The sequence below is a fragment of the Jaculus jaculus genome, chromosome 7 (assembly GCF_020740685.1).
Source record: "Jaculus jaculus isolate mJacJac1 chromosome 7, mJacJac1.mat.Y.cur, whole genome shotgun sequence".
Lineage (NCBI taxonomy): Eukaryota > Metazoa > Chordata > Mammalia > Rodentia > Dipodidae > Jaculus > Jaculus jaculus.
In genome coordinates this window covers 124,989,692-125,004,232 of record NC_059108.1, presented here as the reverse complement: position 1 = coordinate 125,004,232, position 14,541 = coordinate 124,989,692, and the positions used below count along the sequence as shown (strand labels likewise).

Here is a 14,541-nt window from a genome sequence, read left to right as displayed (position 1 = left end):
GTTTGGTGGAGGGAGGCATGTGAACTCTGATTTGTTGGGCTTGTATGGTGGACTGAGCTCTGAGATAAGACCAGGAGAAAGCAGTGGATCAATGATGGATCAGCTCAGTGGGTAAAGTACTTTGTCACACAAGCTTGAGGACCGGGATTCAGATCCCCAGCACCCATGTAAAAAGCCAGGCATGGTGGTATGTGCTTGTAATCCCAGCACTGAGGAGGCAAAGGCAGGTGAATCCCTGGGACTTACTGCCCAGCTAGTCTTGCTTACTTAGTAAATTTAGTAAATCTGGAGTTCAGTGAGAGACTGTCTCAAAAAAAAAAAAAAAAAAAGAAAGAAAGAAAGAAAGAAAAGAAAAGAAAAAATAGTATAGGGGGCTGGAGAGCTGTCTCAGTGGTTAAGGTGCTTGCCTGCAAGGACTGATGATCTGGGTTCAATTCCCCAGTACCCATGTAAAGCTAGATGCACATGGTGGCACATGCATCTGGAGTTTCTTTGCAGTGGCTGGAGGATCTGGCCTGCCCATTTTCTCTCCCTCTCCAAATAAATACATTAATTAATTTAAGAATATATATAAATATATATACACATGTATATATATTTGGTTCTTCGAGGTAGAGTCTTGCTGTAGCCCAGGCTGACCTGAAATTCACTATGGAGTCTCAGGGTGGCCTCAAACTCACAGTGATCCTCCTACCTCTGCCTCCCTAGTGCTGGGATTAAAGGCGCACACTACCACACCCAGCCAAATAAAATATTTAAGAAACAATATGGAGTGCAACTGAAGAAGACACTAGCATCAGCCTCTGACCTCCACCTGCATGCACACGCATAGACATGTGCAGCCACACACCCACATGCACTCACTCACATAGGCACATACATACACACACCAAGAAGGAGGACCTTTCGTGTCAAACTGCTCCTGGCCTAGTGGTAGGACTGTATGATCATTTGCTCATTCTTTCTTTCCCTCAACAACAATATCTTGAGCTTCTGTGATGTGCAAAGGGTTGTTTTAGGTCCCAAAGGTGCAGCAGGGAACAGAGCTGGTGAAATTTGGCCAATGGAGCTCATGGTCTAGTGAAGAAGTCCTGCTCTCAGCAGACGCTCACTTTGAGAGACCACAGGCTATTCTCCCACAGTCTTGAGGACAACCACTCCACAGTCATGCAGTGAGTGCCCCATCCACTGGTGATCAGCCCATGATCCCTCCTTCCTGGGGAATGACAGGCAAGGTGCATGGAGGGGGCTGAGAGGAAAGGTGGATTAAGGTACTGGGGAAGTGAATGACAAAGAGAACAAGGTTTGTTTAAGGACAGGCCATGTTAGGCATCCGTTGTTTTTCCCTAAGAGAGTGAATTGAATATCCCATGTTTCCTGGAGGGCTAAATTAACAAGGCACTGGGAGGATTCTAAATTAGCCAAAAATCTGTCACTACCAGCTCTCAAGTCAGATAGCATAGTGGATTATTTTTTGACACAAATCATTGATTTGGGCATCTAACCCTTAGCAAGCGGTTGGTACATGAATTTACATTGAAAATTCATCTGCCTTTGAGCAGGTGGGACAAATATGACATAGTTTTGTCATAATAGCAACTGTATTGACCACTTTAAGATGAATTTTCAAAAATTATGGATTAAGATACCACTGCTCCCTGGTTAAAGGTTGCTTACAAAACCTGTTGGCCTGAGTTCAATTCCCCAGCCACTCACATAAAGCTGAACTGGTGTCATTTCCAGCAGCAAAAGATCTTGGGGTGCCCATGCAGGTGTGTGCGCACACACACACACACACACACACACACACACAGAGCACACACATGTGTGTGCAAATAAATGAGGCATTTAAAAACACACTACTGCTCATTTTATAGATTGGTTAGGATTCCTTTAAGGTAGCCAAGTTCCCCAAGTCCTTTGAAAATATGATTTGGTTTATAACAACTAGGAATATAGAAGCTGGAGAGATGACTCAGTGGTAAAGGTAAATGCCTTCAGAGCCTAATGACCTGGGTTCATTTCCTGAGTATCACATAAGGCAAGATGCACAAAGTGGCACATGCATCTAGAGTTCATTTGCAGTGGCTGGAGGCCCTGGCGCACCTATACTCTCTGTATCTCTCTCTTTCTCTGTATCTCTCTGCTTGCAAGTAAATAAATAAACTTGGAATATAAACAATTTTATTGGTAGTCTCAGCAAGATCTAGTAGACAAAAGCCTCATATTTCTTAGAGGCCTGGTTTCCAATTCCATTTCTAACTCCTATAGGCACATTATCACCCACATTAATTAGTCCTTCTGTGCTTCATAGCAAGGGCTCCAAGATGATTCTCTTCCTTCCTTCAATAAGGAGACATATACCAGGTTGTGCCATATATGTAACGTTCCTTCCTTCACTCGTTCAGGACATATTCTTTGAGTACCTTCTCAATGCCAAGCTGTGCGAAATACTAAGGAATTTTGGTGAGCAAGCTCTTTCCAGAAAGTGACTGTGAGCTCAAATTAAAACAACAATCCCACTTTAATGGTCCCTGCCCTTATGTAGCTCGCATTCTAGTACAAGACTAAAGTAAACAAGCATCTAAAAAAAAAAAAAAGCAGGGCTGGAGAGATGGCTTATCGGTTAAGCGCTTGCCTGTGAAGCCTAAGGACCCCAGTTCGAGGCTTGATTCCCCAGGACCCACGTTAGCCAGATGCACAAGGGGGCACACATGTCTGGAGTTCGTTTGCAGTGGCTGGAAGCCCTGGTGTGCCCATTTTCTCTCTCTCTCTCCCTCTTTCTCCCTCTGTGTGTTGCTCTCAAATAAATAAATAAAAATTTTAAAAAAAAAAGCAATTAAGCAATTTTATCAAGATGAGTACTGTGAAGGAATGAGGCAGGATGCTTTGAAATTGTCCAGGTAAGATGATCTGGAAAGACATCGAAGAAATACCAAACAAGGTAAGAAGATGTCAGTTGTTCTGAAGAGCTAGAAATGACAGTGTTCTGTGGGAAATGCCCTATGCATGCAACATCCTTAGAGGGACTACAGGATTATTGTGTTCTGGAACCTAGAGAAAAGCCAGATGTGGGAGGCAGCCAGAAACAACAGCATTCAGGTCTTGGAAGCCATGTGTATTAGCTTCTTAGAGCTACCATTACAAAGCACCATATACTGGTGGCTTGAAACAACAGACATATGTTATTTCACCAGGATGAAGGCTGGAAGTCTGAACTCAGGATCAGTAGAGCCGTGATCCCCCTTCAATTGCAGAGTATGCCCTGCTCCTGCTTCTTTTAGCTTCTAGTGGGCTGCTGACAATCCTTGCCATCCCTTGGATTACAACTGCCTAACTCCATTCCCTGCCTCTGTCACTACAGGGCATTCTCTTTGAGCCTGTGTTTACATAGACACTTTTCTATGAGGCTATCAGTCATATTGGATTAGAGGCCCACCCTATTCCAATATGACCTCATTTTAAGTAATCAAACGCCAAGTAAACCCATTTCCAAATAAGAACATATTCCAAGGTACCAGCAGTTTTACTTCAAATCCAAGCGGGACACATTCAGCCTGTTATGACCTGGTAAGGAGTCTAACCTTTGTTCTGTATGAAGAAGAAAGACAAAACATGTCTATGGATTGCATGTGGGTCAAGGAAAAGGAACGACGCTGGGCTCGTGTTTGTCTGTTTATCTTTTTCTTTAATCACGGGGGTATGGTGGTGCCATTTATCTTGTTGGGATAAATTTGGAGAGAGGTGAGAAAGAAGGAGAAAAATGCAGAGATGAAAATTAGATCTACTCCTCCCTCCATCACCACATTGCCTTTCTCTGAAATATCATAAGTCAAAAGGGATTCCTTTGTGAAACTCTCAATCTCTTGTTAAAACAACAACAACAAAAGACCTCAGAGATGGAGAGATGGCTTAGCAGTTAAGGTGCTTACCTGTGAAGCCTAAGGACTTATGTTCAACTCTCCAGGTCCCATGTAAGCCAGACACCCAGTGACACAAGTGTGCAAGCTCACACATGTGCACAAGGGGGCTCATGCATATGGAGTTCAATTTTAGGAAAGAAAGAAAGACAGACAGACAAGGCCAGGCGTGGTAGCTCATGCCTTTAATCCCAGTACTTGGGAAGCGGAGGTAGGGGTATTGCTGTGAGTTCAAGGCCAGCCTGAAACTACATAGTGAATTCCAGGTGAGCCTGGGCTAGAGTGAGACCCTACCTCTACACAAACAAAACAAAAATAAAACCCTGGGACAGGAAACTATCACCAGAGCACCTTCCCCCAGACAACCATTGCTTGGGAGAGTAACAAAGTAGAGCATTAGATATCAGAGAGAACATACTCAAGACGGATAGCTCCTCGAGGTCCGCAAACAGAATGTCCAGGTGTCATGGCTTCCTGGCTTGTGTGGTTGAGAGTTTAATTCCATTGCCAAAAGTGCCAGTCTATTAATCCCACCACTCGGGAGGCAGAGGTAGGAGGATTGCCATGAGTTCAAGGCCACCCTGAGATGACGGAGTTAATTCCAGGTCAGCCTGGACCAGAGTGAGACCCTACCTCGAAAAAACCAAAAAAAAAAAAAAGTGCCAGTCTAATGGGGTCTTTGGATAGCAAGTTCCCTCCACAGAGACCAACAGGAAGTGGAGCGGAGGGGAGCTTCAGGGGCCCCCAGGGTGTGCTAGGAGGAGCAGATGAAGATGAAGAACAGGCCTGGAGCAAAGGGGCTTTTAGATCTTTTCCGAGCTTGACCTCACATGGTCATGGCTTCTCTCTGACTCAGTTGGTTTCCCTACTCGGTCTTTTTCCGTATTCCTGACAACAGCCCTCTGGAAGCCCAGAATGTGGATTCTATGGGAATTGAGTTTTTAATCTCAGGCCCCCCCTTCTGTCTGCATTTCTGTTGCTCTTTTTAGTTTAGATTCCTCTTAGGTCAGCTGGATTTGAGCATTGGGTTAATGACCGGGAAGGGCCATCCTAGCTTTAGTGGCTGCAGTAACGGGACCACCCAGCGTCTCCCACCTCCATTTGATGTGGTCCACGCAGGGACTCCTCTAGAGCCATGTTCGGTATCAGCTCTCCTGCAGCCTCAGGAACCTTGTTCTGAATGCGACCTGCCAACCCATTTGCCTATGCCACAGGAGCCCCCCGGCCTTGTTGTGTTTTTGCCAAGTGGCCATGAAGGAAGAGGTGGTTGCAGAGCCAACCGTATTTGGACAGAGCACCTCAGCGCCCGGGTATCAGGACCACTTGTCCCAGCTTCCTGAGGGGAGGCTATTCTTCCTTAACTGGAAACAATCAATAGCATCCGATGTTCTCCTCGCTCTCCGTTTCCCTCGGGACACTTTTTGGCTTGAACAAATAAATGGGACTGGGCCAATCTGGCCTTGGTTTCATTGCCATACCAGAGAGGAAGATGGCTCAGTTTTCCTTTAGAAAATTGATTTGGTTTGTAAGATTGAAGGAAGGGGTTTGCCGCTGGAGGAAGGGAAGGATTCCTAACTAATGTTTTCTTGGTTTTTATTGAGTGCTAAACCTGATAGTAAATCAGAATCAGCAGACAGCCATCGGTGGTAAGCAGAGAGGCCAAGGACGCTGCCCTGGGCAGGCAGCAGAGAGAGGCGAAGTGTTGGCTGGCTCCACAGAAGTGATTTGAAGGTCTTATTTCATCTGGCTGCGGCTCTCCAGATGCTCCAGGGTGGCCTGTGATTTGCCTGAGCCCCTTTGCCCACTGGCTCAGCCCTTGGTGCTGAAAACGGTTTACTCACAGAGCAAAGAGCTGGGTTTATCTGGTTAATCTAGACACCCCTCCCCTTTAAAAAAAGAAAAAAAAAAAAACCAGTTGCCAGGATCATGCCTCAAAAGCCTGCTCTGAAACACAATTGGAACATGAGACAGAGTTTCCTATTTCTTCATATTTGCCTTCTGAGTCCCAGCAGCCAGAACCATCTTGTTACCCACACCACACACATACAATGATTTTCCTGTGGCTGGAAGTCTGAACACCTCAAGTCTATTCCTAGCTTGGCCACGGATTCTCTGTGTGCTTGGCAAACAAGTTCCTTTGCCTGTGAAAATGAGTTAGCTGTTTGAAAAATTTTTAAGGAACTAACATGCCACGCTTCTCGCTAATAAACTCAAACACTATATATAGCGCAAGGAGACAGCCTCCCAAGTGTTTGGTAAGACTGGAAACCTTTCCTCACTGTGCTACTTTCTCTGCTAGAAGGTTTCCATTTCTTGATTTGGTTTTCTTGCTCCCATTCTAAATGGGCAAGCTGCAGTGACCAAAAAAGAGAACTCACCAAGGCAAGCTAATTCTTCTATTTTTAATTCATTTCAGAGACCACCGAAAGAGCCAAGGGATCCAGACCTCGCTCTAGCTTGGCGGTGGACTTCATGTGTAACTCTCTGAAGTCAGCCATTGTGGCCTTCAGAGCCTTCGCTTGCAGAATGAAAGGGCCACCTGTATGTCCCTAGTCACCCCTTTCCCCTCTCCCCTGACTCCACCCTGTGATCAAACCCCCATGCTGATCAGATGTCCCTGAAGTACAGCCCCATTTTCACACACACACACACACACACACACAGTGCTTCCCTAAACGATTACAAACTCAGTCACATTCCCTAACTGACCCGAGTGCCATCTAGAAACCACAATTTCTCCCAGTTCCAATGAGAGGAAGCAACACTGTTAAGACCAGTGTCTAGGTATCCTGCTGTCCCTGTCGTTTCTGTTCTACACGCCTCTCAGAAAACCCAAGACCTGATTCTTTCTCCAGCTTTACTTGTTGGGCGCTTTCTGTGAAGCCCCAGAGCTGGCATCTATTGTATTAATTTCACAGATGCAGAAGCAGAATTGGAAGCTACAGCGTCTACCCTGAGCCACACAGCTCTGCATGAGCGGAGATGCCCACCGATCTGCATCTGCTCCCGAAGCATGGCAGACATCCCACCTGCCTCTTTCCTCCTCCACCATTCCAGCCTCCACGCGGTCCCACCTCCAATTCCCAGCCAACTTCCGCCTGTCGCCCTCTCCACTCCCCCTCACTCCTCGCCCTCTGCCATCTGACCTGCGCTACAAGTTCACAAAGGCTTAGGTGACTGGCCTTCCTGAAGGGCCCTACTTCCATGTACTTCAGGATAGGGCATCTCTTGCCTCTTCTCATTCTGTTGCTTTCACTGGTAGCTTTCTCTCCATCATACCTGCTTTATATTGATGTTATAGGTCCTTCTGGTGTCTTCACTGTAGTCTCTTCCATTCATTTCATCCCCCTCAGGCTTTATCCAGCATCCATATTGAAAAGCCTCAAATCTATATCTTTAACTATTTTTTCCAGTTGCCTGCTGGACATTTCTATCTGACATTTCCATCAGCATCTCAAGTGCAGCAAGACCAGTTGTCTTTTCTATGGACCTGTCTTTTCCTTACTTGGTGGCACAATCTTAGGCAATCACTGGAGCTGATGACCTGGGATCCTGAGCTTGCCTAGAAAGTGACAGAACCAGGACTTGGATGCAGGCCTATCTGTTTGCATTGACATTACCCTACGGTTACTCTGCGGGTGGACAGAGTTGACGCATGGAAAGAGGTTAGGACTCATACCAGGAAACACAGTTCCAAGTCCAAGCCCCAGAGATGGCTGAGATGATGGTATATTAGATAGGTTTGTGAGTTCTGCAATAACAAATAGACTCTGAAATCTCACAAGCTTAGCACAGTAAAGTTTTATTTCTTATTTTAAAAAGATTAAAAGCCAGGCGTGGTGTCGCACACCTTTAATCCCAGCACTCAGGAGGCAGAGGTAGGAGGATCACTGTGACTTTGAGGCCACCCTGAGAACACATAGTGAATTCCAGGAGAGCCTGAACTAGAGTGAAACCTTACCTCAAAAAAAAAAAAAAAAAAGATTAAGCCCAGTGTAGGACATGTCTTTTTTTTTTCTCTCTCCTAGCTACTCCATCCACAATTGGTGGGGCAGAGTGAAGGAGAGAGGGAAGAAACACATAGATGCTTTAACTGCCTCAGCTCTGAAATGATGTAGTGTATTCCATTGGTAGTCTATAATAGAGCAATCTGGTTACATGACCACCACAATTATAAGGAGGCCTGAAAAATGTGATGGAGAACATAGATACTGAGTGACCACTATTTCTGCTACGGTGGCATCTATCCCTATGTTCAAGAGCTACCTATACACATGCATTGTCTCTGGCTTGTTGGTTTTTAAAGTTTTTAAATAAATGCAAAATATATTGTTAGAGCGAGAAAGCAAATGAGCATGCCAGGGACTCATGCCACTGCAAATGAACTCCAGATGCATGTGCCACTTTGTGTAGCTGGCTTTACGTGGGTACTAGGTTATCAAATATTGGGCTATCAGGCTTTGAAAGCTAGTGACTTAACCACTGAACCATCTCTCCAGGCCTATATTACCTTTTTTAAAAAAATAAAGAAATATGTTGATAGAATAACTGTTCAAGTCTCCACTGGTGTCCTGTGGCCTGTGGCTGTGAACCTGAACTGTATCCTGTGTCTCCCAGGAGAGAACACACGCTGCTACAAGCCCCACCTGGCCATGTGCTTATTGTGCAGAGGTGGGAAAGAGCAGACTGAAGGTGGTGGAGGGGAGCGTGGGGGATGCCAGTGGCTCTCACTTCACAGCTGTGTCCAGACTCTGCAGCACAAAGTAATCCTCTTTTTATTAAGGCATAGTGACTTTTTCAAAATAATTTACAGCCCACAGCCAAGCCTGCTGTGCAGCATTACCATTTGTCATTAAAACTCCATTCCTCTTGCCAGAGTAAATGAGCCATTTACAGCCAGGGTGACAAGATGGACTGTTGTTATTTTTTCTGATTTTGTATTGTGTTTGTGGCTTTCGTCAGACAAGCCCCTGGGGATTCCCACAGGCGTCCTCCTGCCACTCAAGTCAGTTATCCAGGCGTGAGGCTAGTTTCCTGGATACAGGTAGCCCCCTCCTCCATGTAGAACATCTGACTTGGGTTCCTTCCGTGTGGGTGGTGTTCCTGAGGAAGTGTGTATTTGCACGTGTTGTCTTCCTCACACACCTGCCTGAGCTTGCACACTTAACACAAGTATGTACAGGATGAAAGCAAGCGTGGGGAATGCAGCATCTCCACCTCCCCAGACATCAGCATCGCCACACGTCTGGGAAGGAGCACCGAACATGTGACTCAGCAGGTGAATCTCAGATGCATCGACTATTACTAAGGAAGATTATTAGATCTCCCCTGAAACGTGTGCATATACACAGGCTCAATAAATAACAAGGACAAATTTAGGTTATGAAGCATTTTCCCATAAAGTTTCACCCCTTGGAATTTCAGCCTGTGAAACTGTTCCAGAATGTCTGACCTAGAGGAAACAAGGGAGGGTGAAATAAACAAGTAAGCCAACTATTCATTGAAGAAAAGAAAAGGGAGTAAAAAAAGATTCCTGGGGCAGCAGAGGGGAAATACCACTGCTGACTGATGAGGAAAGAGTGTGCCCTGAGGTCTGGAGGCAAGACCACTGATCATATTTTTGTTTTTTTCCCAAAGACAGAGAGATAAAAAAGAGGGCCACGGAGAGAGAATGGGCCTCTAGCCACTGCAAACAAACTCTACATGCATGTGCCCCTTGTGCAGCTGGCTTACGTGGGTCCTAGAGAATCAAACCTGGGTCCTTTGGCTTCACAGGCAAACACCTTAACCATTAAACCATCTGTCCAGCCCAAGAGCTCTTATCTTTGTATCATACCCTCTCCTCATGCACATGCCTCTGGCAGGTACATGGATGTTGCTTGATAACTATCTCTTGAATTGAGCTATACGTATATGTCTGGACTTTGCCCTCAAGGAGTTTACAGTTTCATTTCACCAAAAGGATATGCCCACCTATTGACTTATTTTCAAGGTCATTGGCCAAAATTCTTTTTTCTATAAGACCACTGAGCCTATTGCAAGTTCTTGCTTATCTAACACTTTCTGGTTTACTTGAAAACATAGCTATTATTCCCCTTACTGTCCTATTGACTTACATCCGGGACCGTATCTGACTTATTCTTGTATTGCCCTTAGTATCTGGCATAAAAATTGTTTAATTAAGTGTAATTACAACAGCAAATACTCATTTCTCCAAAGTAGAAAGTGAGGGTCATAGTAACAATACCCACACGGGATCGCCAGAGAGGGAGGATTAAGACGACACCTGACTCAGGAATTGCAGCTGTGACTGTGGGCGCTCTCAGCATCGCTCATCTTTCCTTTATGTCCAGGAGTCCTGATCAGAGCCCTCAGATTCCAGGCCACCATGTGTCCTGCTGAAGCTTCCCTGGGAAGACAAATAGAGTTATTCTGGTCCATGCCCACAGTGTTGTCCTGTGTTCCTTCACTCCAGCTCTGAGTGAAGCCTTCTGAAGCTTGAGGAGGTTATGATCTGAGGTGGGTCGAATGTAGTTCCACCTCGTACAGGACAATATGCCTCGCTAAGGTCTAACCAAAGGTATAGACATTATGCATTCATATTTAGTTCCAGGGCCCAAGCCAATGATGAGACCAGCTTTATACATGTAGCTATGCCCTACTGTTATTACTCAGTAACTACTAAGCCTACACGGAGGCTTATGAACCTGGTGATAGCCTTGCCAAATGTCAAGACAGCCTAACTTCAGGCTTTCTTTGGGTTCTCCATGTGCTTTTGAACTGGTAAGAAAGGAAAAATTCAATATATCATGAATGTCTTGTGGTAAGAGTTCAAATGCAGACACACAGTACAAAGATAAGAGAGAAACATTTTACCAGCCCAAGGACTGACTCATTGGTTCATGGAGAGAAAATATGTTAAAAGAGATCACTCCACACCACCTTCTCCAGGTTTTTCATGGTCTTGCTGCTCTTAATGCCTTATCATATGTAGTCTTAAATAATTATCATGCCACCAAGTTAATGTTAAGAGATTGAGAATGCAATCACTTTGAGAGAGTGTGTGGGATGGAAGATTCACTAAAGGATGAATTGAAGAAAAAGTATGTCTTTGACAATGCAATATGAGAAGAAGGGCATTTCCCTGCAAGAGAGGGGTCGGGTAGCCTATTAAAGATGGATTGGATAATTGAATGGGGCAGGAACAGTGTCGATGGAAAGAACTTGAGAATCTGACCAGAGTAGAGAGCCAGGAGAGACCTGCTGCATTATTTGGAGATTACTCTGCAGCGAGTAAAGCAGCCACAGAAGTTGTTGTGCAAGAGAATGACATGACAGATCTGTGTTTTGGAAAGTTAGTCTGGCAGCAATATGGAAGATGGATAAGCAGCAGATGGGGAGAATCCCAGAAGAAAATCACTGATTGAAGAAGCCATGGCAGCAGTGTGGGTGGGAACTGGTGGGGTATGGATTGGGTCTATCAAAAGGGATGGGGAGATGGATAAGAAGACATTCTACAACACACAGACATGGAGACCGAGTGACACTGTCGAGGGATCATGAGAGGAGGAGGTTAAAGACGGCTGACTGATTTGGGTCCAGCTCCACAGACATGCTCTTAAGGCAAAGAATCCAAAAGCAGGAAACAGGTAACTCAGGTATTTGAGGGGTCAGTGAGGAATTCCATTTGGGGCATTTTGGCATTTGAGACAACAGCGGTAGGATGGGATGAGAACAAGGAACCCAGGTCATAGGTCACCAGCATAAAGGTGATTTAGAGAACACAGGGGTGGATGAGTCCACCATAGGAGAGAGTGTAGAATGAAAGGGCGAGAGCCAAAGGCTAATCTTGTGATGACATGTCTCCTCACAGCACCCTTCAGACCCAAGCACAAACCTTCAGAATGTCACAATGATAACATTACACAGTGTATAACCATGTGTATTAGTCAGGGTTCTCTAGAGGAACAGAATGGCTAGAACGAATTATTTTAAAAAGGGAATTTATTAGATTAGTTTACGGTAGTCCAATAAGCAGTTGCAGGCTGGGGAATCAAGGAACCTGGTAGCTGCTCAGTCCACGTGGCCAGATGCCTCAGCAGTCCCGATCCGGCACTGAAGGCCTGGAGGCTTCCTGAGGAGCCGCTGGGTTTCGATCCGCAGTGGGTCTTCAGTTGATGCTGGTCTTCAGTCCACGCTGGTCTTCAATCCACGCTGGAAGGCAGTGAGCAGCTCCAGCAGCCAAGTGGAAGAAGGAAGGGGCTCTCTCCACCCAGAGCTTCCTTATATGAAGCACCCCTCTGAGAGGACCCCCTCCACTCTGGGGGAAGGACTTCCTCCTTCAGTTGATCCTTCCTTGAAGCAACCTGGGAAGCCCACCCCAAAGGGATTTCTGTGTATTACTAAACAGATCAAGTTGACAACACCTTAAAACTATCCCAACTCCACCCCTTGTCAACTTGACACAAACCACATCTCCTTATACTTAATTTCCAAATGAAAACAGTAACAAGCTCATAATTCTGCCTAACATGGGATAACTATGTACAACCGGAACTGCAAAATCTTCCCCCCAACACAAAGCTTAGTCTCTAATATAATAGGTGTAATATAAATTCAACAACAGTTAGCTAGTGATATAATCTTAATAATAGTGTAGATATGTGCAAACACTCTGTGTCAAGGTAGGACAGAAGCATTGCAATTACAGTCCTTGTTTCTGTAACTGGTCACATGGTCTTAGCTAGTATTTGTAACTGCCTTCTTCTACTACCCATTCTGTACTTCCTCCACCTTTAGCAAGCACCTTAGCAGGTCTTGGTTCTTTACCTGAAGGGGTGACCCATACCCTCATTCCTGAGGGAGCTGGGCCATTTATCACACTACTTCTATTGGGTTGTTGCAATCGTCCATTGACTTTGATAACAGGGCATGGTAACACTAAGAGACACCCTAAAAGATCTCCTGCACTCCAGACATACTCATCCTTACCTCCATTGTGGAGGAGCAATCCAATTTCCCCTTGGAAGTCTGGATCAATCATCCCTGCTATCACTGTGACTCCTTTCTCAGCCTGTTCACTCAAGGGCATTAAGAGCCCAAAGTGACCAGGGGGACGTCTTAGCTTCCAGTTCAATGGAATATTCTTCGTGTCTCCTGGAAAAAGCACTCCCTCTGTCTGGACCCAAGACTTGTAGGCCAATGGAGTGTAAGGTTGCAGGAACAGGAAGCAAAAATTTGACTAATGGGTCACTTGGGGTGATGATAAGTGGGACCATTCCTACTTCCACCCCTTGATTCCTGGACCTTTGAATCTGGGCTGTAGGAGAAAGAGTAGCATACATAGGACGGTGATTTCAGAGCATATACAGCCTGCTGGAGGACACTCCCTCAGCCCTCCAAGCTATTGCCACCTAGATGGCGCTGTAGCTGTTTCTTTAAAAGGCCATTCCACCGTTCTATCAAGCCAGATGCTTCAGGGTGGTGGGGCACATGGTAAGACCAGTGCATTCTATGATCATGAGCCCACTACCGTACTTCCTTGGTGGTGAAGTGAGTTTTTTGGTCAGAAGCAATGCTGGGTGGAATGCCATGATGGCGGATAAGGCATTCTGAAAGCCCGCGGATGGTAGTTTTGGCAGAAGCACTACGTGCAGGAAAGGCAAATGCATACCCTAAGTAAGTGTCTATTCCAGTCAGGACAAAACGCTGCCCTTTCCATGATGGAAGAGGTCCAATGTAGTCAACCTGCCACCAGGTGGCTGGCTGGTCACCCTGAGGAATACTACCATATCAGGGGTTCAGAGTTGGTCTCTGCTGCTGGCAAATTTAGCACTCAGCAGTAGCCATAACCAGGTCAGCCTTAGTTAGTAAAAGCCAAAATAAATCCTTTTTTCCCCAAAAGCTGCTCTTGGCCGGGTGATTTCTATCAGCAAACCTGACTGCAACAATAAATTGGTACTGAGGAGTGGGATTGCTGCTAAGCACCTGACTGTGTGGCTTTAGCATTTTGGAGCTGATTTTCAAGAGGAATGTGGAAGGATTTGAAACCTTGGCCTAAGAGATGCCTTACAGTGCTGTAAGTACAGCTTGATGGACTATCCTGGTCAGAGTTGAAAGGCCTGAATGCAGTAAGTACTATGGACTGTGAGGTTTGGCTTATGAGGGTGAGAAAGAGCTTTGCCTAGACTGGGCTAGCAGTTTGTGGGAAAAGCTTGCTGTTATGCCAGTGTCCTGAGTAGTTGTGCAAGGTTGCTTTGTGTAGAAATGAACTGGTGTGGGCAGAGGGATATGGCACAGAAAGAAAAATCTTTGGGTGAACTCTTGCCCTTTCAGCTGCAATTGAGAGATTACAACCTTTGAGACTGGGCCAGCTGACCTGCTGGGGCAACAGGAAGAACAGACTCTTTTGAAGGGACCTGCATGCTCAAGGAGTGTCCTGTTCTTCAAAGTTTGCTTTATTCCCCCTAGATTAGTAAGTTGGCACCATACCTGGTATTATAGAGTATAAGAAATGCAGGAAAGAGAGGGCCATTGAGTTTGCAACATGGTCTTGAGTTTTGGAAATGGCCATGGGTAGTGTGAAGCAGGTTTGCTGGATGCCTGCATGGAGACCCCATGG

At 45.6% G+C, this 14,541-nt stretch overlaps 1 protein-coding gene across 4 annotated transcripts in view; it reads left to right on the top strand.

Moving 5' to 3' along the window:
- Positions 1-14,541, top strand: part of Slc8a3 (solute carrier family 8 member A3) — a 159,255-nt gene that overhangs the window by 48,102 nt on the left and 96,612 nt on the right. The window lies entirely within an intron of this gene.